The sequence below is a fragment of the Meles meles genome, chromosome 9, assembly GCF_922984935.1.
Source record: "Meles meles chromosome 9, mMelMel3.1 paternal haplotype, whole genome shotgun sequence".
In the NCBI taxonomy this organism is placed as follows: domain Eukaryota; kingdom Metazoa; phylum Chordata; class Mammalia; order Carnivora; family Mustelidae; genus Meles; species Meles meles.
The window spans coordinates 40409280-40436752 of NC_060074.1; the positions used below are offsets into that span (position 1 = coordinate 40409280).

Consider the following 27473-nt stretch of genomic DNA (forward strand, 5'->3'; position numbering starts at 1 on the left):
TTATCAAGTCTTCATCCTTTTTTTTTTTATAACTAAATAATATACCACTGTACCAATGTACCACATTTTATCTTTTCATCAGTTGACCGACATTTGGATTGCTTACACATTTTGGCTATTATGAATAATGCTGCCATGAGAGACACCCGGGTGGCTCAGTTGAGCGTCTACCTTCAGTTCGGGTCATGATCCTAGGGTCCTGAGATCGAGGCTCACATCAGGCTCCTTGCTTGGCAGGAAGCCTACTTCTCCCTCTCCCACTCCCCTTGCTTGTGTTCCCTTTCTTGCTGTCTCTCCTTCTGTCAAATAAATAAATAAACTCTTAAAAAAAGATGCTGTATGTGGGAAGACTGTGCTTTCAGGGATCATTGCTGTATTTGTATTTGTTATTAGAGAAGTTTCTCTGAACATGTAGTGTGTCTGAAACCATGAGGATTAGGTGCAGCCTGTCTCCTGAGTGTGATGCCGGCTTCTGGGAGTTGCTTGTGCAGTTGCCTTTGGCACTGATGCTCGTTCTTCTCTTCCTTTGGGAGGGTGAGAGAGAGGGGATGCTGTCGGAATGGGAAAAAAGAAAAAATGTTGTGGGCACTTACTGAATTGGATATGCCCAAGTTGTTTTTGTTGCTGTTGTTGATGAAGGGTGTTTATTACTGTTATTGTTGTTTTGAGATAGTATATTACCGAATGCAGTGTGGGAAGTACATTCCCTTCGTTACCAAACACAAGTACTCTTCTCCTCTTAGCCATTTTGTGTCATTGTTCCCTGATTTTCAAAGTGCCTCTATACAATGAGTATACAATACTCATATTATGTGTGTGTGGTTTAGTATGGTGAGCTTTTATTTACTATAAACTTTGTCCTATTTTATTACCAAGATTTTTAGGCAGAAGTTAATGCACTGAGAAAGTGTCTAAATAAATTGTCACTTTTAAGTACTGCATAGTATTTCATTGAGTGAATGTTTTTTATTTTTAATAACTTTCCTATGTTATAGGAGATTTAGTTGTTTATATTTTTTGTTATCTAAATAATATTGTGAATAACACCTTTAAATACATAACTTTTATTTTTTAGGATTGTTTCCTTAAGTTAAATTCTCTGAGTGCAATTTACTGGGTCAAAAGATGAGATAACTTTTCAAATTGTAACTGTGTATTGCCAGGTCATACCCGTCCTTAAGTTAAATAATTGAAACCACACTCAAAAAGACTTTGCATTTATTTAAATTTTGCCTTTTGTTTTCCATCCATCCTTTGACCTTGTTGATTCTTTGAACATTGGTTTAATCATCTTCAATGTTAGCTTTGTCTCCTATGTGTTCTTTCTGTGTTTGGCACATTGAGTTGGACCAGATTTCAGTTTTCTGGTGGATACTGAGTCATAAGGTTGAATCTGTACTTCAAAGTCAGGAACAGGGGTGTATTTCTCTGAATACAGATCTCTGTTTTGTGCACACTTGTCTTTTGTGCTTCTGTTCCTCTTCCTCTTTCTTTATGTCTACTTGTGATCTCTCTCTGTCAAATAAATAAATAAATAAATAAATCCTATCCATTTTCATTGGTCACTTTCTTAGTTTTTGTTTTCCTTGAGCTTCTACAGTGATTTAAGACCTTTGATTTCCATCCTCTTTGTAATAATGCCCCATTTGATCTGTGGCCCAATTCTGGTTTCCTCTTGGTTTGTTTTCTCTTAGTTGATTTCTCTCTTTCCTCCACCTTGTAGACCTTTCCCAATCTTTTGCCCTGAGCCATCTTTTCTTTCTTTATACGCTTTTTTTTTTTTTAAAGATTTTATTTATTTGACAGACAGATCATAAGTAGGCAGAGGGGAGGGCGGGGGAGTTGAGGGGGGAGGAAGGGGGGACGCAGGCTCTCCACTGAGCAGGGAGCCCGATGTGGGGCTCGATCCCAGGACTCTGAGATCATGACCTGAGCGAAAGGCAGAGGCTTTAACTCCCTGAGCCACCCAGGCGCCCCTCTTTATACACTTTTCACAGAGGCTTTTATGTACATTCAGAGTTTAAACTGGCACTTCTGTTTGGGTGATTCCCACTATCTGTTCATTTACCCAACATTTTTTCATTGGCCACTTTGTGCCTGGCACTGGGCTGGGTCCCAGGGGAGCAAAATGAACACAATTTGCCCAAGATCAGATTTATAAACAGAGCAGCCATGGTGCTATCTGATATATTCCTTACAGGGATTTGAAGACAGATGCCAGAGCTCAGAGGAGGGGCAAAGACAGCTCTGCCTAAGGGAACTGGTGAACATTTCTTAAAATAGATGACATTTGAATTTCAGTTAGAAAGAAGAGTTTGCCAAATGAAAATTCAGAGGAGGGGAGAATATTTTAGGCAAAGGGACTATAAGCATGTATTCCTCCCAAGTTTCAGCTGGGGAGGGCAAGAGTTTTGTTTTATTTATATTTATCTTCATGGAATTTGAGAAAGAACATGGTCTTTTCAAGTCAGATTAGGGTCTACATTCTAGACCCTTTACTTAATGGCCCTGAGGCTCAGAGGCCTCATATATAAATGAAAGTAAGTTTTTTTTGTAAGGATTAAAGAGCTACAATCAGGGGCGCCTGGGTGGCTCAGTGGGTTAAAGCCTCTGCCTTCGGCTCAGGTCGTGATCCCAGGGTCCTGGAATCGAGCCCCACATCGGGCTCTCTGCTCAGCAGGGAGCCTGCTTCCTCCTCTCTCTCTGCCTGCCTCTCTGCCTAGTTGTGATTTCTCTCTGTCAAAAAAAAAAAAAAAGAGCTACAATCACCCAAAATGGTGTCTGGCAAATAGGTACTTTTAAAATGTGAGTTCTTCTTTCAGTTTCTTGTCCTTGCATCTAGCAGCTGTAACTGACATGCAGCAGCTGGGGATAAATACTTGTTGAACAATTTCATCATTTCCAGACAACGTAAGAAGAATGATCTTGTGATGCAGAATTTTATGACTGAAGAACATGGGTAAATTTACTAAATTTAGTGGTCTTTCAAAGCAAAAATTTGTTTTCTTCAGAGCTATAATTGGAAGAGAAAATACAGCATTGGATCAAGTCAGGTTTGCTGATGTTTGCACGTGAGAGCTGGATATTATTCTCCGCCCCCAAAATCAAAGATGGACTGTATTGGTTATAAATGTCTTCTGTAATGTTTCTTCATTAATATTTATAGTTGGTTTTTATTTGTTTCCATCTTAATTTCCTTTGGTGTAGAGAGTTAAGTAAGTATGGTTATAGATTTTGATTGTTCCCAGATAGTCTGTTTTTTCCTAGAGGCCACAGATACCATCCTCACCTACTTTCAGTTAATATTAGCTTAGACTAGAATCTTTTAGCTCTTCCCATTTGTATTTCTTCATGTAACATAAAGGCCTTTGTGTGACCCGCCCTTTGCTCTCTCGGGCCACCTTCAGTGTACCCTTAGTTCAGGCACTGCGGAGGGAAGGTCTTTGAATAGGCACCATACGGCTGCACGTCTGCATTTTCTTCTCACACACATGGTTTCCTTTGCTTGCGGTTCTCTGCTTGTGTCTCTTTTTCTCTCCCCAGCACAGGTTGAGGCCTTTCCTTTGTATCTCCAGAATTGTTATTCAAGGTTTCTGTTTTACTTAATTGAAAAACCTTCAGATGTTTCTCACCCGTAATATAGAGTCATTTATTGCTGTCTCTGTTCACATTCCAGTAATATTTGATATTTTCTTCTGGGAATGATTTGTGTTGCTTCTTATGATTCCCACTATTTGATGTTAAAAATGGCAACTAGCATTTATCGAGTACCTTTTGTGTGAGAGGCACACTTCTAGGGCCTTTGTAATTACTGCGTATCGCTGGTGTAGATTACTTTGCAAGATGGACTGAACTGTAGTATTTCCTTTTCATTGTTCATGTACTCATTTCTAAACAGGCTGGAGCATTTTGATTTAATTAATGAGGGGCAGTGTCTGGCAACAGTGGAAAAGTCAATCCCTAAATCGTAAAATTCTTGAATTTGGGTTTTTGTTCATAGTTCCATCTTTCAAGTTCTCTTAAGGTTGTATGGAATTTAGGAAATGTATTCATGTCAGTTTTATTGTTATTATTTAAAAAATAGTTTAAAATGTGTATTTTTTTTTTTTACAGAAAATTAAAGCAAGAAGGTATTGATATGTCAGTTTTCTCGTAATTCATTGATGCGATGATTTATTTAACAAATATTATTTTGGACATCTGTGGCACACCAGATAAGGGGATAATATGTCACTGAATATAGCAAACAGTGTGGTGCCCTCATGGAACATACAGGAAGTTTATATTCTCTTTTAGACCTGAACGGATCCAGGAAGTCTTATTTTCAAAACCTGTTTTTTTCTTTGTTTAGAACCATAAGGAATATCTTAACATTTGGAAACTACTTTAACAAATGCAAAAGCCAGAGTGCTTTAAATTTTTCTAATTTGAAAGGAAAATTCTGTTAATTCAGCAGCAAACAAGTCATCTCCTTAGCTAAGTTCCCTTGGAGGAAGATACTTGCAGTGTAATTTTTGTCTTAGAATTAATAAATTAAATGACTTCCATTAGCCCATTCATTTTAGAGCCATTTGATACTTTCTTGAGGTCTAAAATTGACTAAAAGAGTAAATCACTGTTCATTTTATTTTCCTTTCTTCGATTTTGCCTTGAAGCTTTCCACTGAGAGCTGTTATTTCTTAGAAGCAGCACTGGGGAAGGGATTCCTGTTCTTTAGGCTGTGTCATCCCGAATCTCTAACATGGGTTGAGACACAGAATGTACACATGTGCTTATATGCATTGCAGGGAAGATTTTTTAGGGATTTGGAGGATACGTGCAAATAGAGGGCCTGGGATCAGAAGAGAAAAAAAAAAAACAAACCAAGAAAGATAAAATTGATATAAACATGCACCTAGAACACCTATATATGGGAACTGCCCAAGTACATCTTATAAGTTACATGAACTCAGCTAATTATTGAATCATAATTCATTTATTGTATTGTATATATTTTGTACCCCACAGTAAAAATGTTTGGCTGATGGTGTGTACTTGAAAAAGACAGAAAATCCATCCTCAAATCACATCAGTTTCTTATTCTGTTAGCATGATCTGTTCCTGTTCTAGCTATGCATCTTCTTTGGAAGGAGGGGATATCTTTCAGAGCTCTTACAATTTTGCATTGACATCCAGCATTTAGTAAAACAGCCTCATGTATGAGAAATGATCAAAAACCAAGAGAAAAAAACAATGGAAACACACTCATGGGTAATTTAGATTTTGGTTTTATAGGAAATTAATTTTAAAATAACTGAGCCAATATGCTCAAGATAATAGATAAAAAGATAGAGAATTTCACCAGAGAACTGTTACTTATAGAAAGAGAATGGATAGAAATTCTAAAACTGAAAAAATAATAGAAACTGATTTATTCAGTGTATGTGTTTAGATAAAATTAGATACCACAGAAGAAGGGATTAGTAGACTGGAAAATAGTGCAGTAAAACATACCTGGACTAAGGCACGGAGAAAATAAAATATTTTTTTTATTTTATATAAAATAGATTAAATAGATATTAAATGCAAAGAAAACACCTTATATTTGTGTAATTTGAGCTAAGGAGGGAAGAGGGAATGAAATTCAAACAGTATTTTAAGAAATTACAGCTAAGAATTTTCCCAAATATATAAAAGACATGAGACCACAGATTTGAGAAACTCAAGAAAGCCCAAACAGGATTAATAGAAAGCAGATCATATGTGGGCATACTAGAGTAAAACTTAATGAAACCCAAAGAGAAAACTCTTGACAAGAGACAGGAGAGAAAGATCTCTTCAAAGGATCAACAGCTGACTTTTCAGATGAATTTGATGGAAGCCAAATGATGATAGAATGGTGTCTTGTAAAGTACAGAAAGAAGGGATGGGGTGCCTGGGTGGCTTAATAGGTTAAGCATCTGACTCTTGATCTCAGCTAAGGTCTTGATCTCAGGGTGATTAGTTCAAGCTCTGTGTTGGGTTCCATGCTGGGTGTGGAGCCTACTTAAAAAAAAAAAAAAGTGCAGAAAGAAGATAACTGCTGAGGCACCTGGGTGGCTCAGTTGGCTAAGCGTCTGCTTTTGGTTCAGGTCACGACCCCAGGGCTCTGGGAGCGAGCCTAGAGTCAGGCTCCCTGCTTAGCAGGGAGTCTACTTCTCCTTCTCCCTTTGTCTGCTCCCTCCTGCTCATGCCCATGCTCTTTCTCTCTCTCTCTCTCAAATAAATAAATAAAATCTTAAAAAAAGAAAAAGATAATTGCCAACCTAGGTATCTATACAAAGTGAAAATATATTTCAAAAGTAAAGGCCAAATTTGATATAATAAACACATTTCTTGATATATACAACAAAATGGTCAGAAGAAGAAATAGATGAATGGAATAATTTAGTATCTAGTAAAGAAATTGAATCTTTAATTCAGCTTTTTTTTTTTTTTTTTTTTAAAGAAAACTCCAGGATCAAATGGCTTTACGGGTGAATGCTTTCAAATATTTATGACAGTAAAATAGCCTCCATTTTACCAAACTCTTTGAAGAGTTGAAAAACGTCTTAAGAGGCCATTTATTTTATTTTATTTTATTTTATTTTTTGAGAGAGAGAGAGAGTGAGAGTGAGCACGAACTGAGGGTAGGAGCAAAGGGAAAAGGAGAAGCAGACTGCCCACTGAGCAGGGAGCCTGGCTCGGGACTCAATGCCAGGATCCTGGAATCATGACCTGAACTGAAGGCAGATGCTTAACCAGCTAAGCCACCCAGGCACCCCTATAATGAACCACATTAACAGAATAAAAGGAAAGAATCATATGATTACTTCAGTTTTTGCAGAAAAGTATTTGGTAAAATTCAATACTCATTTATTTTTTAAAGATTTTTATTTTATTTATTTGACAGACAGAGATCACAAGTAGGCAGAAAGGCAGGCAGAGAGAGAGGAAGAGAAGTAGACTCCCCGCCAAGCAGAGAGCCCGATATAGGGCTCGATCGCAGGACCCTGGGATCATGACCTGAGCCGAAGGCAGAGGCTTTAACCTACTGAGCCACCCATGCACCCCTCAATACCTATTTTTGATAAAAATTCTTAGCAGACTAGTAGGAGAGGAAATCTCCTTAATCTGATAAAGGCTTTTTACAAATAAAACAAAACAAAACCCTGCAAACCATCATATTTAATGTTGAAACAGTGAAAACTTTCCTTCTGATAGTGGGAATGAAACAAAGATGCTGTAACCACTTCTGTTCTACGTTGTACCAGGGGACATATGATAAAGCATGGGGGAAAAGGTGTAAGGACTGAGGAAAGAAGACAGTGGTCATTATGTTCGGATACTTGATTGTATACATGGAAAACCCTAAGGACGAAGGTTGCTACATACAAAGTCAACCTCCAGCAATTATTTTTATTCTTATATATCAGCAACAAACCAATAATAATAATAATAATAAATGGCACCCTTTATGTTAGCATAGAAAAACATATACCTTAGGATAAATATTGTGGACGATGTTCAAGACCTCAACGTTAAAAACTACATAGTGTTGTTGATAGAAGTTAAAGATGCCCTAACTAAATGTTTATGGCCTGTAAGACTCAGTATGGCAAAAATGTTAATTCTTTCAAATTGACCTATAGATTCAACACAGCCCCAGCAAGCATTTTCATGTGTGGGGCAACTGGTTCTAAGTATAGATGTCAGTAAAGGCCAAAACAACCAAGGTAATTTTGAAGAACAAAGCTGGAGTTCTTACACTACCCAGCTAAATTGCAAAGGACTGCCATTGTTGAGAATTGGAGAGGGCTGGAGGAATTGGAACTCCCATACTCTGCTAGTGGGGATGTTGTTCAGTATAACTAAAGCTGCAGATAACCTTATGACCCAGAAGTTCCGTTTCTAGGTTTATGCTCAACAGAAATGGGTACACTTGTGCACCAAAAAAACCGCATTCAAGAATCTTCAAAGTAACATGATATAAAATAGCCCCAGCTGGAAACCACCCGAGTCTTCATCAGCAGTAGCATGGTTGAATACATTGTGGTATATGTGTACAGTAGACTTTATAAATCTTTTTTTTTTTTTTTTAGAGCTGTAGGAAATGAACTCATGTACAGTTATGTGTAACAATTAAGGATGTATCTCACAAACGTTGAACCAAAGAAGCCTAACACAAAAGAGGATTTATGGTAGTGTTCTTCTTATAAGCATAAAACTGTGTTATGGTTTACCAGGTCAGGGCGATTACCCTTGAAGGGGCAATGAATGAAAGGGGCAGGAGGGCAGTTTCTGGGGTGTTGGTTCCCACAGGCATAATTCTCAGATGATCTCAAGAGCCCTCCGCTGATATACACACCACATAGGGCCCTCTCCCCTTGAGTGTGAGTGGGACCTGTGAATCTGATGGGTTATCACTCCAATGAGTATGTTACCTTATTTGGCAAAGGTAAAGAGATTTTTGCAGATGGTATTAAAGTCCCTAATCACTTGACTTTGAGTTAACCAAAAGAGAAATTATCCTTATAGGCCTGACCTCATCAGATGAGCCATTTAAAAGGTCCAGAGGTTGGAGATACTTTCTCCTGGCCTTAAGGAAGCGAGCTGCTGTGAGTTCTACAGTTGGCAAGTAAATGAATTTTGCCAACAGTGACCCAAGCTTATAAGAGGGGTTTGATCCTTAAACCAGAGATGAGACAGCAGCCCCAGGCAACATCTTGATGGCAGCCTTGGGAGATCCTTAGCACAGGGCCGAACGAGGCAGCTCCTCTATATAGGTGACTCACAGAGATTTGTATCATTTTTAAAGCTGCTGAATTTGTGGTAAGTTCTTGGGCAGCATTGAAAACAAATATACTGGCAACACTGTTTCTTCATATTGGTACTACTAATGTGGCCATGTGTGTTTACTTTGTAAAATTCTATATTATACATTTGTAATTTGTGCACTTTTCTGTATGTAAGTAAAAATGGGTTATATTCAATAAGTGTTCATTTTTTAAAAAGATTTTATTTATTTATTTGATAGATCACAAGTAGGCAGAGAGGCAGCAGAGAGAGAGAGGAGGAAGCAGGCTCCCTGCTGAGCAGAGAGCCCAATGCGGGACTCCATCCCAGGACCCTGGGATCATGACCTGAGCTGAAGGCAGAGGCTTTAACCCACTGAGACACCCAGGCTCTCAAAAGTGTTCATTTTAAAACAAGAAAAAATTGATAGCACTCTCTGCATTACCTTCGACTAGTACACAAATATAATCAAGTAATTATGTTATCATTATACTCATCCTGTTGATCTCAAGCATATTTGGTCATGAAATTAACTTAAATATCCCTTTCTATTAGTGAACTCACTTTCTGTCTCTTCTCTCTTATTGCCATGTCACTTACATTTTTCATTCTTTTCTCAGTTGTTTCACTCTGATAAATGGATATTTTTCCAAATTCCAACCCAAGTGTCAGACTCTTGAAAGCTGGAGATGTAATAATTTTCCAGTCTAATTTTGGAATCTTTTTTTCCATTTTTAAAAACTTGAGGTATAATTGACATGTAACATTACATTAGTGTCAGATGTACAACATGGTTTGATTTGTATATATTGCGAAGTCGTTGCTGGGGCAAGTCTAGCTGATATCTGTCATCTTATGTAGTCACATGCAACATTTTTTTTTCATGTTATGAGGACTTAAAATTTATTCCTAGCAACTTTTGAATATGCAGTACAGTTTAACTGTAGTCATCATGTGGTACATTATATCCCCCTGACTTTTGTTTTATAACTAGAGGTTTGTACCTTTGACCTCTTCACCCATTTGCGCCCTCTGCCCCCCACCCCGCTCCAGCCTTCACCTCTGACAACCACCAGTCTGGCCTTTGTATCTATGAGCTCAGTGTGTGTGTGTGTGTGTGTGTGTGTGTGTGTTTAAATTCCACATGTAAGTGAGGTGATAACGGTTTTTGTCTTTTTCTGTCTGACTTTTTTCACTTACATAATCCTCTCAAGGTCCACCTGTGTTGTTACAAATGGCAAGATTTCATTCTTTTTTATGCTTGAATAGTATTCCATTGTATGTATGTGGAATTGTTGGATCATATGGTAGTACTGTTTTTAATTTTTTGAGTCACCTTTATATTGTTTTCCATAGTGGCTGTACCAGTTTACATTCCTACCAGCTGTGCACAAGGGTTCCCTTTTTGCCACATCCTCACCAACACTTGTTACTTTTTTTTTTTTTAAGATTTTATTTATTTATTTGTCAGAGAGAGATAGTGCATAAGTAGGAGAAGTGACAGGCAGAGGGAGAGGGAGAAGCAGGCTTCCCAAGGAGCAGGGAGCCCAATGCAGGGCTCAATCTCAGGACCCTGAGATCATGACCTGAACTGAAGGCAGCTGCTTAACTGACTGAGCCACCCAGGTTCCCCCCCCCCCCCGCCTGACAACTTTTTCTTTGATAACAACTATTGTAATAGATTTGAGGTGATATCTCATTATGGTTTTGGTTAGCTTTCCCTGATGATGAATGATGTTGAGTGTCTTTTCATGCCATCTATATGTCTTCTTTGGAAAAATTTAGATCCTCTGCCTATTTTTTTTTTAAGATTTTATTTATTTATTTAAGGGAGAACAAGAGAGAGCATGAGGTGGGGAGAGGCAGATTCCTCCCTGCTGAGCAGGGAGCCCAACGTGGGACTCGATCTCAGGACCCTGGGACCATGACCTGAGCTTAAGGCAGATGCCTAACTGACTGAGCCACCCAGGCGCCCTGATCTTCTGCCTATTTTTTTAAATTGGATTGTTTGGGGTTTTGCTTTTTTGTTTTTTTACTATTGAGCTGCATGAATTATTTATATATTTTAGATATTAATCCCTTGTTAGGTGTATGATTTGCAAATATTTCTTCCATTCAGTCAGTTGATAATTTTCTCTGCTATGCAGAAACTTTTTAGTTTGATATAATCCCACTTTATTTTTGCTCTTGTTGCTTTAAATTTTGGAGTCATTTCCAGAAAATAATCACCAAGACTTATGTCAAGGAGCTTCCCACCTGTTTTTTCTTCTACGAGTTTATAGTTTTAGGTCTTAAATTCAAGACTTTAATGGATTTTGAGTTAATTTTTGTGTATGGTGTAAGATAGTAGTCTAGTTTCATTCCTTTTTGCATGTGGCCGTTCAGTTTTCCCAGCACCATTTATTGAAGAAACCATGTTTCCCCATTGTATGTTCTTGGCTCCTTTGTCATAAATTAATTGACCATTTATGTGTGAGTTTATTTCTGGGATCTCTGTTCTGTTCCATTGATCTATGTGTCTTCTTATTTTTTTTTAAATTGAAGTACAGTTGAGATATAACGTATTAGTTTCAGATGGGCGCATAATGGTTTGACATTTATATACATTATGAAATGGTCACCACAATAAGTATAGTTCCCATCTGTCACCATTCAAAGTCATTACAGTATTATTGAATACACTCCCTATGCTGTACTTTTCATCCCTGTGACTTGCTTATTTTATAACTGGAAGTTTGTTCCTCTTAAAGCCCCTTCACATATTTCACGTATACCCCTACCCCCACCCCTGGCAACCACTGGTTTGCTCTCTTTTTGTTGTTGTCTGTTCATTTGTTTTGTTTTTCAGATTCCACGTTTAAGTGGAGTGATATGGTATTTGTCTTCCTCTGACTTATTTCCCTCAGCATCCGTGTTGTTAGCTCCATCCATGTTGTTGTGAATGGCAAGACTTCACTCATATGTCTGTTTTGACGTCAGTACCGTACTGCTTTGATGGCAGAGCTTCACAATCAGGGAATGTGATGTTTCCAGCTTTGTTCCATCTTAAGATTGCTTTGGCTATTTAGGGTTCTTCTAGTTCCATATAAATTTTAGTATTGTTTGTTTTATTTCTGTGAAAAATGCCATTGGAATTTATTTCAAACTTTAACTCCAGTGTAGTTAACGATCAATATTATATTAGTTTCAGGTGTACAATATAGTGATTCAGTAGTTCTGTACATTACTCAGTGCTAATCATGATTGTGTCTTCTTGATCCCCTTCACTTATTTCATCCATTTATTTAAGAATCTGTTTTGGTTTGTCTCATTTTTTATTTATTCATTTCTTGAATTCCACATATAAGTGAAATCATATGATATTTATTTCTCTGACTGACTTATTTCACTTAGCATTATGCTCTCTAGATTCCATCCATGTTGTTGCAAATGGCAAGATTTCATTCTTTTTCATGGCTGAATAATATTCCATCATAAATATTTACCATATCTTCTTTATCCATTCATCAGTCAATAGACATTTGGGCTGCTTCTGTAATTTGACTATTGTAAATAATGCAGCGGTGAACATAGGGATGCACGTATCTTTTTGAATTAATATTTTCATATTTTTTGGATAAATAACCCAGTAGTGGAATTACTGGATCATAAGGTAATTCTTTTTGTAATTTTTTGAGAAACCTCCATACTGTTTTCCACAGAGGCTGCACTAGTTTGCATTCCCACTGACAGTGCTCAGGCATTCCTTTTTCTTTACATTCTTACCAATACTTGTTGTTTCTTGTGTTTTTGACTTTAGCCATTTTGGCAGGTATGAGGTGATATTTTATTATAGTTTTAATGTACATTTCCTTGGTGATGAGTGATGTTGAGCATCTTTTCATGTGTCTGTTGGCCATTTATATTTCTTCTTTGGAGAAATGTCTGTTCATGTCTTCTGCCATTTTTAAAAGAAACATTTATTTATTTGAGAGAGAGAGCCAAAATCGAGTCAGATGCTTAACCTACTGAGCCACCAAGGTGACCTGATATTTTGTTCTTTTTGATGTAATTATAAGTGGGATTGTTTTCTTAATTTCTCTGTCTGCTAGTTCATTATTAAGGAATAGAAACAAACCAGAGTGCCAGGGTGGCTCAGTCAGCTAAGCATCTGCCTTTGGCTCAGGTCATGATCCTGAGCTCTTGGGATTGAGCTCCACGCCAGGCTCCCTGCTCAGCAAAGGAGTCTGCTTCTCCCTTTCCCTCTGCCCTTCCCCCTGCTCATGCTCTGTCTCTCTCAGGTAAATAAATAAAATCTCTAAAAATAAAAAAATTTAGAAATAAACAATAGAAACAAACCAAATTTTTTTTTAAAGATTTTACTTATTTATTTGACAGAGAGAGAAATCACAAATAGGCAGAGAGGCAAGCAGAGGTGGGGAGGGGGGAGCAGTCTCCCTGCTGAGCAGAGAGCCCGATGCGGGGCTCGATCCCAGGACCCTGAGATCATGACCCAAGCTGAAGGCAGTGGCTTAACCCACTGAGCCACCCAGGCGCCCCACAAACCAAATTTTTGTATATTGATCTTATATCCTGCAACTTCATTGAATTCATTTATTAGTTCTAATAGGTTTTTTTAATTAGTTCTTTAGGGTTTTAATTAGTTCTTTAGGGTTTCATATATAAAATATCATGTCATCTGCAAATAGAGACAGCTTTACTTCTTCCTTTGCAATTTAGGTGTTTTCAATTAATTATTTTCTTTGCCTGGTTTTCTGGCTAGGATTTCTAATATTCTATTGAATAAAAGTGACAAGGTTATGCACCCTTGTCTTATTCCTGATCTTAGAGGAAAAGCATTAAACTTTTCATCATTGAGTATATTATCTGTGGCTTGTCATGTGTGGTCTTTATTATGTTGTGGTATGTTTTCCTCTATACTTTGCTGGGAGTTTTTAATCATAAATGGATATTGAATTTTATCAAATACTTTTTCTGTGTCCATTGAAATGGTCATATGATTTTTATCCTTCATTTTGTTAGTGTTAATAAAATCTTATTTTATTTATTTATTTATTTATTTTTAGATTTATTTATCTGTTTGAGAGAGAGAGTGCATGCCAGAGGAGGGACAGAGGGTCCCAAGCTGACTCCATGCTAAATACGGAGCCCAGTGCAGGGCTCTATCTCACGATTCTGAGATCACGACGAGCTGGAACCTAGAGTTGGTTCTTAACCAACTGAGCCACCCAGGTGTCCCTTAAATCTTATTTTAAAAGATGATGAAACTCGAGCATGTTTCAAGTGAAAAGTAACGTGACATGCTTCAAGTGTTGAACATCAAAGCCAGTACCTCAGTTCTAGAGGTCTCTAGTTTTGTGTCCATTTCCTCATATCACCAACCTTTTGGAATCCAGAGGCTATAAGTGCATGTCATTTAGTGGATGCAGTTTGGGTTGGGATGGAGGGTATTGAAAATGGGTGACTTTCTCTAGAGCTATAGGATGATATTGAGGTGAGGAGGTATGGTAGAAAAATTAATTTAAATATAAATGTGTACTGTACCTGTCCTTATGTGGTGCATTGGGATGCCCTTGTCACAGATTTTCTTTGATTTGGGTATCCACTTCCTGGAAATGGCTTCCTACTGTTCCAAGTTTTCTAAGGCTTACTATGGTTTACAGCCTTCCTCCTGCTTGAATTGATATGAAGTTAGATAATGTTCTTACTTTTCCTGCATGTGGAAACAGGACCTGGACTCCATCTGTATGTGGATGAATGGGTAAAAAGCCAGGCTGAGATCAAATCACTGATCACAAATAATCTTTGGGGTGAAGTATCCACAGATTGAAATTCTAAGTGATTCAAGAAAGCATTTGCAAAATTAAATGTAGTAGTTATGACAGTTAAGTGCATGTAAACATGTTTGATCCATAAAAAATTTCTATTCATGCCTATTTTTTAAAATAGCTTTATAACTTAAGACTTTTTCTTTTTTATATCTCTGATTCTGAGTTCATAGTATTGTATTTTGGAAAAGCTAGAAATATTAAATAGTGCTTCTAGGGTAAAGTATCTGTCAGTATTTCCATTATAAAATACAATTTTAAAGGGTTTAGAAGTCAGCTGTAAAAATTTGTTCTTGGCTGATACTTTGTATACAAAAATTTCTGCCCAGGATAATTTTCAGAAGAATTTTTTAGTGGCATAAACTATGAGGTTATATGGCCAAACTAGCTTACATTGAACTCATTTTTTATGCTTCTATCAAGGTAGGGGAAAGATGACAGCTTTTAAAACGATTCAAATAAAACAATATGAAAATTGTATTTCCAGCCTTGTGCTCTTAGAAAATTGTTGGTTTAAAAAAATGTTAGCATCAGAAGACTCACCACTGGCTTAAGTATCAAAAATAATAGTACCACCAAAATCAGCATAAGTCCAAAATTTAAATGACTTCAGAATAACTCTTTTAAGACCAGATTTTAGCAGCTGATTTTTGAAAGCCATATCTGGGGCTGCTCATTTTGTAACCTCAAAGGAATTCTGTTGGGCCCCTTTTATTGAAATATAGCTTGTTTGTTACCTGGGCTTAGCTATCTGCAAAGCAAGGAAGGAAGTGCTAATGGGAGAGCAAAGACATGTTTCTTGCATGGTTGGAGAACTACCTACTGAAGCTAGAGAACTTCGTGTTAATGTAGTTTTGTTCTAAAGCTTTCCGCAAGTCTTAGCTTGAAAAGACTCACCGCAATGTAGATAAGCTCCTTGCTTTTATACTATTGTGAACACTCATGCACACAGAGTTCTGCACTTTACAGCCTGTGGCCAGGTTTCTTTTTTTATTCTTTTCTGCTTCTTTAAAGTTAAATCTCATAAGCAGATTACCTCCAGGGATAATTTTGTATGTGGCAACCAGACCGGTCTCAGGGTTCACAATAGCTTCCTCTGTTGTGTCAGCTTCTGAACCATGGATGTGTAGTTCATGGGCATAGAACCCACAAGGGCACGTTTGAGGTCTTGTTGGATTTGGAATGAAGCATGACTTTATGTGAAATATGAATTGGAAATTGGAAATTGTATTGGAGTTGCTCAGAAATTCAGTCTTCATGGTAGGGAAGGAACTACTTCGTTACTGAAAGACAACCCCCCACCGTCGTAAAGTAATGATGATGCTATACGCCGTATTTCTGGCCAAATAAAGTGAAAAGAAAACAGTGCTTTAGTTTTTGCTCTTAAAGAAAACAATGTTCTTAGACAAATGTATTTTTAAAATCAAGTCAGTGTTTATTCAAAGATCTTGGGAAATTTGCTTTAGAGTCTTAGAGTCATCTTGCCTACCTGTTTGGGGGACTCTGGTCCTGGGTGTGCTGGAGGTAGAAGAAAGCCTGCCTTGTTTCAGAGATTGAGACACATTGCTTCTTCCAGAGTCATCTCTGCTGAGAAGCCTTCTTTAGCCTTGCCTGGTTCAGCTTTATGTAGTTTATTATAGGGAGAGATAGGCACTCGTGTTGTCATGACCCACCCGTGTGGAAGTGATAGTGGAAGTCTTAAGGGACAGAAGGGTGCTACCATACTATCCAGCAAATGTTTGAATTCACAATTCCTGAAAAGTGGGTATGTTTAGTATATAGATGCTCTTTAGGAAAGAGCAGATTGTGTAATTTCCCAGAGGTGTAATCTGTTACTATCATTATTTTATTCCATTTGCCCCAGATTTGGCCAATAGAAACTCCCAAGTTGGCTTCTGTATCATTTTGACATGTTCTCATCCTTCTTTTAACACTTCTTTATTTTCTGGAGATGCTCCAGCCTCATCTTTCCCTGCTTATGCCATGGAATCAGCTGTTTTGTAGGAAGTCCTCATTCCTTTTATTAGAGAAATCTAGATGCTCCCAAGTCCTCTCTGTGAACAGAATTAGGAAGTATATATGTGTGTGTATACCCCTTCCTTCTGTCTGTCTACCCACCTACCTGTCTTGGGGGAAACTGTGAGTTCACACTGATAGTTCCAACACCACAGGCTTCCTTAGAGTTTCCCCCTTTCCATATTTGCAACTCCTTCTACTAGTGAGAAACATGATTCTTATTGTCCACATTATATTTACTTTTTTGCTTATCCTGTTTGTAACCAGTATGCTGATGTTACTGGCCTGCTCTTCTACGAGGTCACCCTTCTTGATGGGCACCCTGTTGGGCTCCTGCCTCCTCACTCGGGCCCTGGATTCTCCACTGTTTTACCACGTTATTTATTTATTTTTAAAGAATTTATTTTTATTTATTTGACAGACAGAGATCACAAGTAGGCAGAGAGGCAGGAAGAGAGAGAGGAGGAAGCAGGCTCCCCGCTGAACAGAGAGCCCGATGCAGGGCTCCATCCCAGGACCCTGGGATCACAACCTGAGCTGAAGGCAGAGGCTTTAACCCACTGAGCCACCCAGGAGCCCCTTACCATGTTATTTTTAGCATGGGTGGGAGTTAGAGTTTTTCTGCATGGAATCGCATAACTGGTTGATCAGTGGCAGTCAGTGTACAAAACATCAGTTCTACTTGTGTTTGGAGTGTTATATATCATTTCTATATTAATATCTGCCTCAAGGGCTAGCTTTCTTTTCTTAAGCATCAGATTGAGAAAAAAGAAATGAGTTCTGCATTTGTGTTTATACGCACATGCATTTTAGACTACATCTGAATGACATTCGGGCTTCTCTCTAGCAAGAAAGAGCTTAATCTTCCTTTGTGGATTTTGTGTATGTGTGGATATGGTGGTGGAAGTGGTGGGAGGCTCTCGTACTTGTCTGCTTATTATTCCTCCAACATGCCTACTTCCTGGACTTTTTACATACCATTTTTTCTTCAATGTTGTCCTCTTAACCTGTGCTGATCTCACCATCTTTTATATGCCCTTCCTTGGTCATGTCAGCAGGAAGCAGTCATTGCCTTTCACTGCCCAGGGTTTATGCTATTTGAATGATGTATGCTTTTGGTCACAGATATTTGGGGATGTGCCTTGTGGGTCCTACTTATTTCCAGGTGCCAGTAGCCTGGTACGAGTGATGATATCTTTGAGTGTTTTGTTAACTATTAAGTATCACCTCTCTGTTAAGGAGGGGTTATTTAATGCCTAGTAGATGCCTTTTAACATTATAAAATTTTGATAAATGTTTACTGGATTTCAGATTTTGGTGGAATGAAAAATATTTGATATCAGTTGATTGCCTTGGCTCATACTTTCTGTGTTTTAATTGAGTTTTTGCTCCCCGGTGTGTATAGATGCTAAGCTTGTTTGGCTTGGGTACAAAGGAGATTTATTTGGTTCACATATCTACATACAGTCAAATTCTCCCATTTTAGCATTCAGTTCTATGAATTTTAAAAGCTGTGTAGATTTGTGTAACCTCTACCATAGTCAAGATAGAAAACAGTCCCATCATACCCCAGATTCCCTTGCATCCCTTTTTAGTCTATGTCTTCTTTCCCCATAACCCTCCTAATCACGAATCTGTTTTATGTCCCTTTGGAATTTGCCTTTTGTAGAAATGTCAGATAAATGGAATTATTTTGAGTCTGGCCTTTTCCTCTTAGCATAATGCACTTGAGACCATCCCTGTTGTTCAGTGTTGTTGAATACTATTCCCCAATCTGGATGACCCAGTTTGTTTACCTATCCACCAGTTGAAGGACACTTGGATCATTTTCATTTTTTTGACCTTTAAGAATGAAACTTCTGTGACCACTGCTGTACATGTCTTTGTATGGATGTATGTTTTTATTTCTCTTGGTTAAAGAAGTAGAATCACTGGATCATATGGTAAGTGTGTCTGTCTTTTTTTTTTTTTTAAGATTTATTTATTTATTTGACAGAGAGAGAGAGAGAGATCACAAGTAGTCAGAGCAGCAGGCAGAGAGAAAGAGGGAAGCGGGCTCCCCACTGAACAGAGAGCCCGATGTGGGGCTCGATCCCAGGACCCTGAGATCATGACTGGAGCCGAAGGCAGAGGCTTAACCCCCTGAGCCACCCAGGTGCCCCATCATGTTTGTCTTTTTAAGAAACCATGAAGCTCTTTTCCAGGGTAATTGTACCATTTTTTACTTCTATTAAAAATGTGTAAGAGAGTCTGTTTCTCTATATCCTTAGCAGGGCATAGTAGTTTAAACCATTCTGATGGGCCCATAGGAGTATAGATTTTTGTTGTTGCAGTTGTTTGTTATCTTTTGTTTTGCATTTCCTGACAACAAAATGAAGCTTGAACAGTTTTTGGTGTGTGTTCATTGGCCATTTACATATATTGTTAGTCTTTCCTGAAATATCTGTGCTAGTCTCTTACCCAGTTATTAAATTGGTTTATCTTTGCATTAATGAATTAAGACTTTATAGAAGATAAGTGGAAGTCCTTTGAAAAAATAAAGTCCTTTGACGTTTATAATTATTGTTTTTATATATATTTGTGTAGTTGTTTTATTCTTATTTATTAAAATTTCTATTTGACTAATGCATTGTCTCTTTTATTAACAAAAATTCCTCCTTGACCCCTGTAATACTTTTAAAAAAAAATTGACTGATATTAATATAACTACTCCAGCTTTATGAGAATGTTTTCAAAGAAATGGAGATGGATATTAGAAAGGTTTCTCATAGAGAGGGAGGGAGAGATGAAATACTGTTGTGGGGTGCGTTACCCAGTAAGCAAAGCCTTCAAGGCGAGAAATAGTTTTCAAAGCTAGATCGCTCTGTCTGTGGCTTCAGGTATAAAGAAGGAAAGGATAGTTGCAGATACAAGTAGATTTTTAGAGTTTAAATCTACTTTAAAAAATCTAGCAGTAGGTACAGAGTTTATGTGCCAGCAAGCACTAGTCAGAGAAACACGGTTTCAGTTTTTATTTTAATAAGTTGGTAGTTCAGACGTTGGTTGACTTTTTAGATGGTTGTGGCTAATCTACTAATAGTAAGCTGTCTGTATAGAACATCATTAGGCTCTTGCGTTGTATCCCTTACATTAATGTTCAGAATCTCCCTTGTTCTGAAGAATTTTCATTGTATACTCTGTGGTTTTCTGAAATGGCCTGCAAATTGAGCTTATTTTTCAGTGAGGTCCAGGATATTGAAGTATGTCAAGGATGTGAAATCCATTTTGCTGGAGATTGCTGTGATATGAAGGAATCTGAGGTCAGATACTGTAGCTGTGTCTATACGTGTAAAAATTTTATATACAAATAATCTTCATTTGACATGTACTCTATATTCTTGACCATGTTGTTTAAGCTTTCGGGGTATTTTCTTTCCTGCATGATGTTACATCCCTGCTTTGATTTCATATCAAAAATTGTTATGGTTCTGAAAGGGGAATGATCCTTGATTCAGGGAAACAGTTGGAAATGATATCAGTAGGCTTCTGTGAAAAAATATAGATATTTGTTTAAAAAAAAGAGGCCTACTTTGAACATTCCTTTCTTTCTTGTCTTTTTTTTTTTTTTTTAAAGGAGGCTCCATGCCCAGCTTGGAGCCCACCATGGTGCTTAAACTCATGACCCTGAGATCAAGACCTGAGCTGAGATCCAGAGCCAGATGCTTAACTGACTGACCATCTAAGTGCCCCATACTTTGAGCATTTCTAAGGAGAGTTTAGCTTTATTTTTTACTAGTATTGAGAAATTGGTCATTCCTCACATACAGGGATGTATTGGTCTAGTCCACCTCCTTGTCCTAGTGATTGATTCACGAATGGGCATGCAGCCCAAATCAAGCCCAGCAGGGTATTCCTGGGACCGTTTGCAGAGCACCTGTGTAAGAATTACTCCCTTTTTCCCCCCTAGGATATAATTCCGAATCTACTGGAATCCCTCTTTATACTAAGAGGAGGAGGCTGCCCTGCTAATGGAGCTAATATTGAGGGCATCTGAGCACACACACAGACACACACACTCTCTCTCTCTCTCTCTGTCCTTCTCACAAATACCAGGTGAGCCTCATACTCTGATCAGGTAGACTCACAGATAGACTCAATCATATAAGCTAATAAGTTACTTAAAAAGAGCCAGTTCAAGTTTTTTTTTTTTCCATTTCTTGCAGCTAACCTAATACATTGAGTATGTTTTAGAGACTTAGGTCAAAAATACAGTAAAGATTCAGAGTCAGAAGAAAGCAATTCCTTGGTACACAGGTACATGTACCTGTATACATTCTTTCACTAAATCTCAGTGGCCGTTCTTTCCGTGGACTCTGTTCTTGGGAGGTCTTTCATCCAGTTCTGTCTTTCTTGGGAACTCTTCCCTAGGGTCTGCTTTTCCAGATTTGCTTCTATCCAGCTTCTTGCCTGACTTCTCTTTATTTGTATCTGAGCTTCACAACTTGGGGTAACATTCTGCCAAATTCTGTTCCTTATCTCTCTGCTCATTTCTGGCATCAGAATATTTCAAACGTTGCTACAGAGATTACTCTAGCCGGATTCTGCTGTGTTTTATGAACTGTGTCTCCTCAAAGGAGAAGCATATTTGCTTTTTTCTCTCCTTGGTGACTAGGTCCACAGGCTTGGTGGTACCAGAGTTGGGTTGTGGTTGGTTAGTTGCTTGTGGTGGCCATACAGAAGAGGAGTGAGGGGATGTGTCACAGGACACCCATAATTCTGTTTCAAGTCCCGTGATCTCTTAGGACCAATGTCCAGAGACCCTAAGCCCTGACTAGTCAGACTTCTGCTCTCTTCCTCTCCTGCAATCCAAGTCTGGTCTGCACAGCCTGCTCTATCTGCTCCTTGACAGATGCAGATCATTTCTGCAAGAGCACTTTTCACTTTTTTTCTTAAAATATTTAAAACAATATTGAACCATTTTTAAAGGGGGTTGTATTAGTTTCCTTACTGCAGTCACGGATAAATAGAGGAAGACAGATCGTGCTGTTTTGAGTTGCTAGAAACCTGTTTTTGAGTTGTGATCTATGTGGGGAAAGAAGTTGCTGTGGCCTGTGAATGGTGTAGAATAGAAGGGATTGGCAGGTAAGATAAAAATGGTCTAAGGAGGTCAGTGGACATTCAAAAGGTATTTGAATGGTAAGCCCCAAAAAAGAGAATTAGTTTCTCTAGAGAAGGAAAATCCATGGAAAATTTTTGAATAAGAAGGTAACTTAATGAGATTTTTTGTTTGTTTCTGGAAATGTATAGGATGCATCATGAGAATATCATGGAATTTGTAGAGATAGAAGAGCACTTGTAAAAAGACAAGTGAAGGATTTGGTAAAGCAGTATATTCAGCAATAGGGAAGAGTCAGTGTGGTTGTGAAGTTCTGAGTTTGCAAGGCCTGGAAGAAAGTGGTAGTGGTGTTGGAAAGAGAAAGAATAGGAAAGAGGAGTGCTTTGAGGGGAAAGAATCTGTGATTTTGATGTTTTGAGTTTAAGGTGATAGTAACACATTAAGATGGGATCATGTGGGAGACATTATATTAGGTACCATAGTAAGTGCTGGAATGTAATAGTGAGCAAACAGGCCAAGTCTTTGCCTTTGTGGAGCTTGTGTTTCACTGGGAAGGATATAATGGTGTGAATAAAATACTGTGTGTAGCATGCTCAGTAGTGTTTAGTACTAAAGGAAAATATGGAAGAGAGATCCATATTTTGGAGATAGAGTTGAGGTTTTATTTATTTTATTTTTTAAAGACTTATATATTTCTTTTAGAGAAAGAGAGGGCATGAGTGGGAGGGGCCCAGGGAGAGGGAGAGAGACCTCAAGCAGACTCCACACTGAAGGCAGGGCTGGATGTGAGGCTCGATCTCATGACCGTGAGACCACGACCTGAGCCAAAACCCAGAGTTGGATGCTTAATCAGCTGCACCACCCAGCCCCCCCTGGGGTTGAGATTTTAAGTAGGGCAACCGAAGAGGACCTCCTTGGGAAGGTGACTTTGGGTAAGAATGGGAAGAAGTGAGGGAGCTATCGTTGTGGAGATCTTCGGGAACAACAAATATGTGTCTGCTGTGTTCAAGTAATAGCAAAGAGCTGAAGCAGAGAGTAGCTGGGGATGAGGTCAGAGGGCTCACGGGGTGGGAATATGGGTCAGGGAGGGTCTGTACATCAGCCAGGATTTGAGTTTTAGCTCTGATGGAGGTGGGCAGCCTTGGAGGGTTTAGAGCAAAGAATTTGACCTGATATGGCTTACATTTCATAGGCTCACTCTGCTGGGTTGGGAACAGACAGACAGGGTGAGAGTAGAAGCAGGGAGACCCCTTACGAGACTGTTACCTATACTCAAGTGAGAGGTGGTAGGACCTGAGCTAGGGGTGGTGGTGGTGATAGCCATGGAGATAGAGTTGATAGGATGAGCTAACGGATGTGATGGTGTGGGTGTGTGTGTGTGTGTGAGAGAGAGAGAGAGAAGGGAGGAAGGAATTGATTGATTAGAAAAGGTAAAGAATTTTTTGCCTGAGTAACCAGTAGAATGGAAATAGTTTGTTCTGTTCTTTTAAACTAAATAAAAAGGTACTTTTGAATGAACTACCTTAGGCAAACAAAGTTCCCAATAACACGTACGCCTTTAAGAATGTCTGTAATATGTCTTTAAAATGATATGTCCACGGTCATACTTTATAATGAAAGAAGCTTATTGGCAAGCCTTGTCAAGAACTCCCTGTGGAAATATCAATTGCTTTTCTTGGCTCCAGCGTATTTCCTGAACCGTGTATTATACTGTGTCCCAAGCGTGCCATTAAGGGATTTGAAAGTTTGTTAAAACATGTGTGGCAAGTGAGTGCTGTCATTTAAGCCCAGCCAGAGCAGCCAAAAAATGAAAAGCAGCTCCTAGGTAGACTTCATGACATGGCATTAGCTCTGAATCAGAGGCTCAGGTAGTAGGAAAAGGAGGGCATTATGTCCTTACACAAAGCCTTCAGCTGACACTGTCGGGTAAGCAGCCCTTAGGGCTGAAAGCGGGTGTAGACATAAGTATATGTAAATCTTTTGGAAAAGCTTGTTATACCAAGTTGATAGCAACCCCTGCCCCCAGGGAGTGTATTAGAATTTATTTGCTTGGAACAGAAATTTCCAGTGCTAATATGGACTTGCTCGTTTTTATAAGAGGTAACAACACTTTTCAAAGATGGCTTTTATGTTTAGGGAAGGGTTTTTCTCTATCAGTAAACGGGAAAACTATGAAATGTTTCATGCTTGGAATTTGGGTAAGCCAGCATGATGAAAATGCTAGTTGGCACTTTTATTTAGGTTTCCACTGGACTTGTTTCATTAGAGGAATTCTTTCTGTTTCTCCCTAGTTTTGAAATACATCATATTAATTATAAAAGGAAGGGAAAGAGACATCTAATCCATATCAAACAGTTGGTGAAGTGACTAGTTTCTTGATTATGGTGAGTTTCAGTTGCACTTTGCAGATGATGTGGTTGTACCTTTCTGAGGGATGGGTTAGTACCTCACAACTCTGTAGCAATTCGGAATTACCCTTAGAGGCTATGCCCAGATGTGGGCTTCCTCTTTTTTATCTAGGCATTTGCGCTTTTTCTTGCTTAAGCTATTGTTTTCAAATTGGGGCATGAAGTTTATGGCTATATTGAAACTGGAATTGTAATTTAGGTACGAAGGCCTAGAATTATTTTAGAAAAGTGCATTCACTTAAATGTCTTCCAGATTTACTCGTTTGCTTTTGTATTTTTATTTATTTATTTATTTTATTTTTTTCAGTGTTCCAACAGTCATTGTTTATGCACCACACCCAGTGCTCCATGCGATACCAGTTTGTATTTGCTTCTTATGGTGATAAGTTTCACCTGTGATAAAGTAACTGATGACTTTGGCCTGGTTTGCAGACAAGTGCGTTCATGGAGGGCAATGCATTATCATGTAGGCAGGCATCTGAATTTAGCTGCCTCTTGCTGCGTGGTAGTTATTTTATTCATTTCTTGTCATTTTTTTTTTTTAAAGAATGCTTCTTTTATAATTGATTCAAGTTTTTCTCATTCTCTTTGGAAGAAAAGGAAATGAATATTGAGCATGTTTTAAATGCCAAGTACCTTAGAATCCTCAGAAGAGTATAAGAAATGAATGTGAGGGGGGAGGAGTCAAGATGGCGGAGAAGTAGCAGCCTGAGACTACATCAGGTAGCAGGAGATCAGCTCGATAGCTTATCTAAACATTGCAAACACCTACAAATCCAACGGGAGAGCGAAGAGAAGAAGAACAGCAACTCTAGAAACAGAAAATCAACCACTTTCTGAAAGGTAGGACTGGCGGAGAAGTGAATCTAAAACGACGGGAAGATAGACCGCGGGGGGAGGGGCCGGCTCCCGGCAAGCGGCGGAGGAACGGAGCACAAAATCAGGACTTTTAAAAGTCTGTTCCACTGAGGGACATTGCTCCAGAGGCTAAACCAGGGTGAAGCCCACGCGGGGTCAGCGTGGCCCCAGGCCCCGCAGGGTCACAGAAGGATCGGGGGTGTCAGAGTGTCGGAGAGCTCACAGGTATTAGAACGGAGAAGCCGGCTGCAGAGACAGAGCCGAGGACTGAACTCTCAGCTTGGGGTTACCTTGAACTGGTCGCGGGCTGGGTGAGCTCGGAGCGCGGCTAGAGGCTGGGGATACGGGAGTGATTGGGTGCTGTCCTCTGGGGGCGCACTGAGGAGTGGGGCCCCAGGCTCTCGGCTCCTCCGGGTCGGAGACTGGGAGGCCGCCATTTTCATTCCCGTCCTCCGGAACTCTACGGAAAGCGTTCAGGGAACAGAAGCTCCCAAAAGCGAACCTGAGCCGATTACTTAGTCCGGCCGCCGGTAAGGGCGGTGCAATCCCACCTCGGGCAAAGACACTTGAGAGTCACTACAACAGGCCCCTCCCCCAGAAGATCAACAGAATATCCAGCCAGGACGAAGTTCATCTATCAAGGAGAAAGCAGGTTCAACTCCTAAGACAGCAGAGCAATTCCAGAGGAGGAGAAAGCAAAGCACGGAACTCATGGCTTTCTCCCCATGATTCTTTAGTCTTGCGGCTACTTCAATTTTTTTTTTCTTTTTTCAATTTTTTTTCTTTTTTCTTCTTCTGCTAAATTTTTTAAAACTTTTACCCTTTTCTTTTTTAACGTTTTTTGACTAGTTCATCTAAATATATATATTTTTTCTTTCTTTTTTATATTTTTTTTATTTGTTTTATTTTTTAAATTTTTTCCTTTTTTTTTTTTTTTTTCCCAGAACCTGTTTTTATCCCCTTTCTCCCCCCCACAATTAGGGGTCTCTTCTGACTTGGTTACAGCGCATTTTTCTGGGGTCTTTGCCACCCTTTTAGTAGTTTATTTGCTCCTTCATATCTTCTTACCTGGACAAAATGACAAGGCGGAAAAAATCACCACAAACAAAAGAACAAGAGACAGTACCGAAGGCTAGGGACCTAATCAACACAGACATTGGTAATATGTCAGATCAAGAGTTCAGAATGACGATTCTGAACGTTCTAGCTGGGCTCGAAAAAGGCATGGAAGATATTAGAGAAACCCTCTCTGGAGATATTAAAGCCCTTTCTGGAGAAATTAAAGAACTAAAATCTAACCAAGTTGAAATCAAAAAAGCTATTAATGAGGTGCAATCAAAAATGGAGGCTCTCACTGCTAGGATAAATGAGGCAGAAGAAAGAATTAGTGATATAGAAGACCAAATGACAGAGAATAAGGAAGCCGAGCAAAAGAGGGACAAACAGCTACTGGACCATGAGGGGAGAATTCGAGAGATAAGTGACACCATAAGACGAAACAACATTAGAATAATTGGGATTCCAGAAGAAGAAGAAACAGAGAGGGGAGCAGAAGGTCTATTGGAGAGAATCATTGGAGAGAATTTCCCTAATATGGCAAAGGGAACAAGCATCAAAATCCAGGAGATGCAGAGAACCCCCCTCAAAGTCAACAAGAATAGGTCCACACCCCGTCACCTAATAGTAAAATTTACAAGTCTTAGTGACAAAGAGAGAATCCTGAAAGCAGCCTGAGAAAAGAAGTCTGTAACATACAATGGTAAAAATATTAGATTGGCGGCAGACTTATCCACAGAGACCTGGCAGGCCAGAAAGAGCTGGCATGATATATTCAGAGCACTCAACGAGAAAAACATGCAGCCAAGAATACTCTATCCAGCTAGGCTATCATTGAAAATAGAAGGAGAGATAAAAAGCTTCCAGGACAAACAAAAACTGAAAGAATTTGCAAACACCAAACCAGTTCTAAAGGAAATATTGAAAGGGGTCCTCTAAGCAAAGAGAGAGCCTAAAAGTAGTAGATCAGAAAGGTACAGAGACAATATACAGTAACAGTCACCTTACAGGCTAATAATGGCACTAAATTCATATCTCTCAATAGTTACCCTGAATGTTAATGGGCTAAATGCCCCAATCAAAAGACACAGTATCAGAATGGATAAAAAAACAAAACCCATCAGTATGTTGCCTACAAGAAACTCATTTTAGACGCGAAGACACCTCCAGATTTAAAGTGACGGGGTGGAAAACAATTTACCATGCTAATGGGCATCAGAAGAAAGCTGGGGTGGCAATCCTTATATCAGATCAATTAGATTTCAAGCCAAAGACTATAATAAGAGATGAGGAAGGACACTATATCCTACTCAAAGGGTCTGTCCAACAAGAAGATCTAACAATTTTAAATATCTATGCCCCTAACGTGGGAGCAGCCAACTATATCAACCAATTAATAACAAAATCAAAGAAACACAT

At 38.8% G+C, this 27473-nt stretch overlaps 1 protein-coding gene and 1 non-coding gene across 2 annotated transcripts in view; both read left to right on the forward strand.

Annotated features, from left to right (window-relative positions):
- The window catches only part of DIS3L2 (DIS3 like 3'-5' exoribonuclease 2), a 367036-nt gene that overhangs the window by 96402 nt on the left and 243161 nt on the right, over positions 1 to 27473 (forward strand). The gene's annotated exons all lie outside the window — the stretch shown is intronic.
- Positions 347 to 564, forward strand: LOC123951191. The gene has a single exon (XR_006820363.1). It is a non-coding gene; the product is annotated as a small nucleolar RNA U3 (small nucleolar RNA).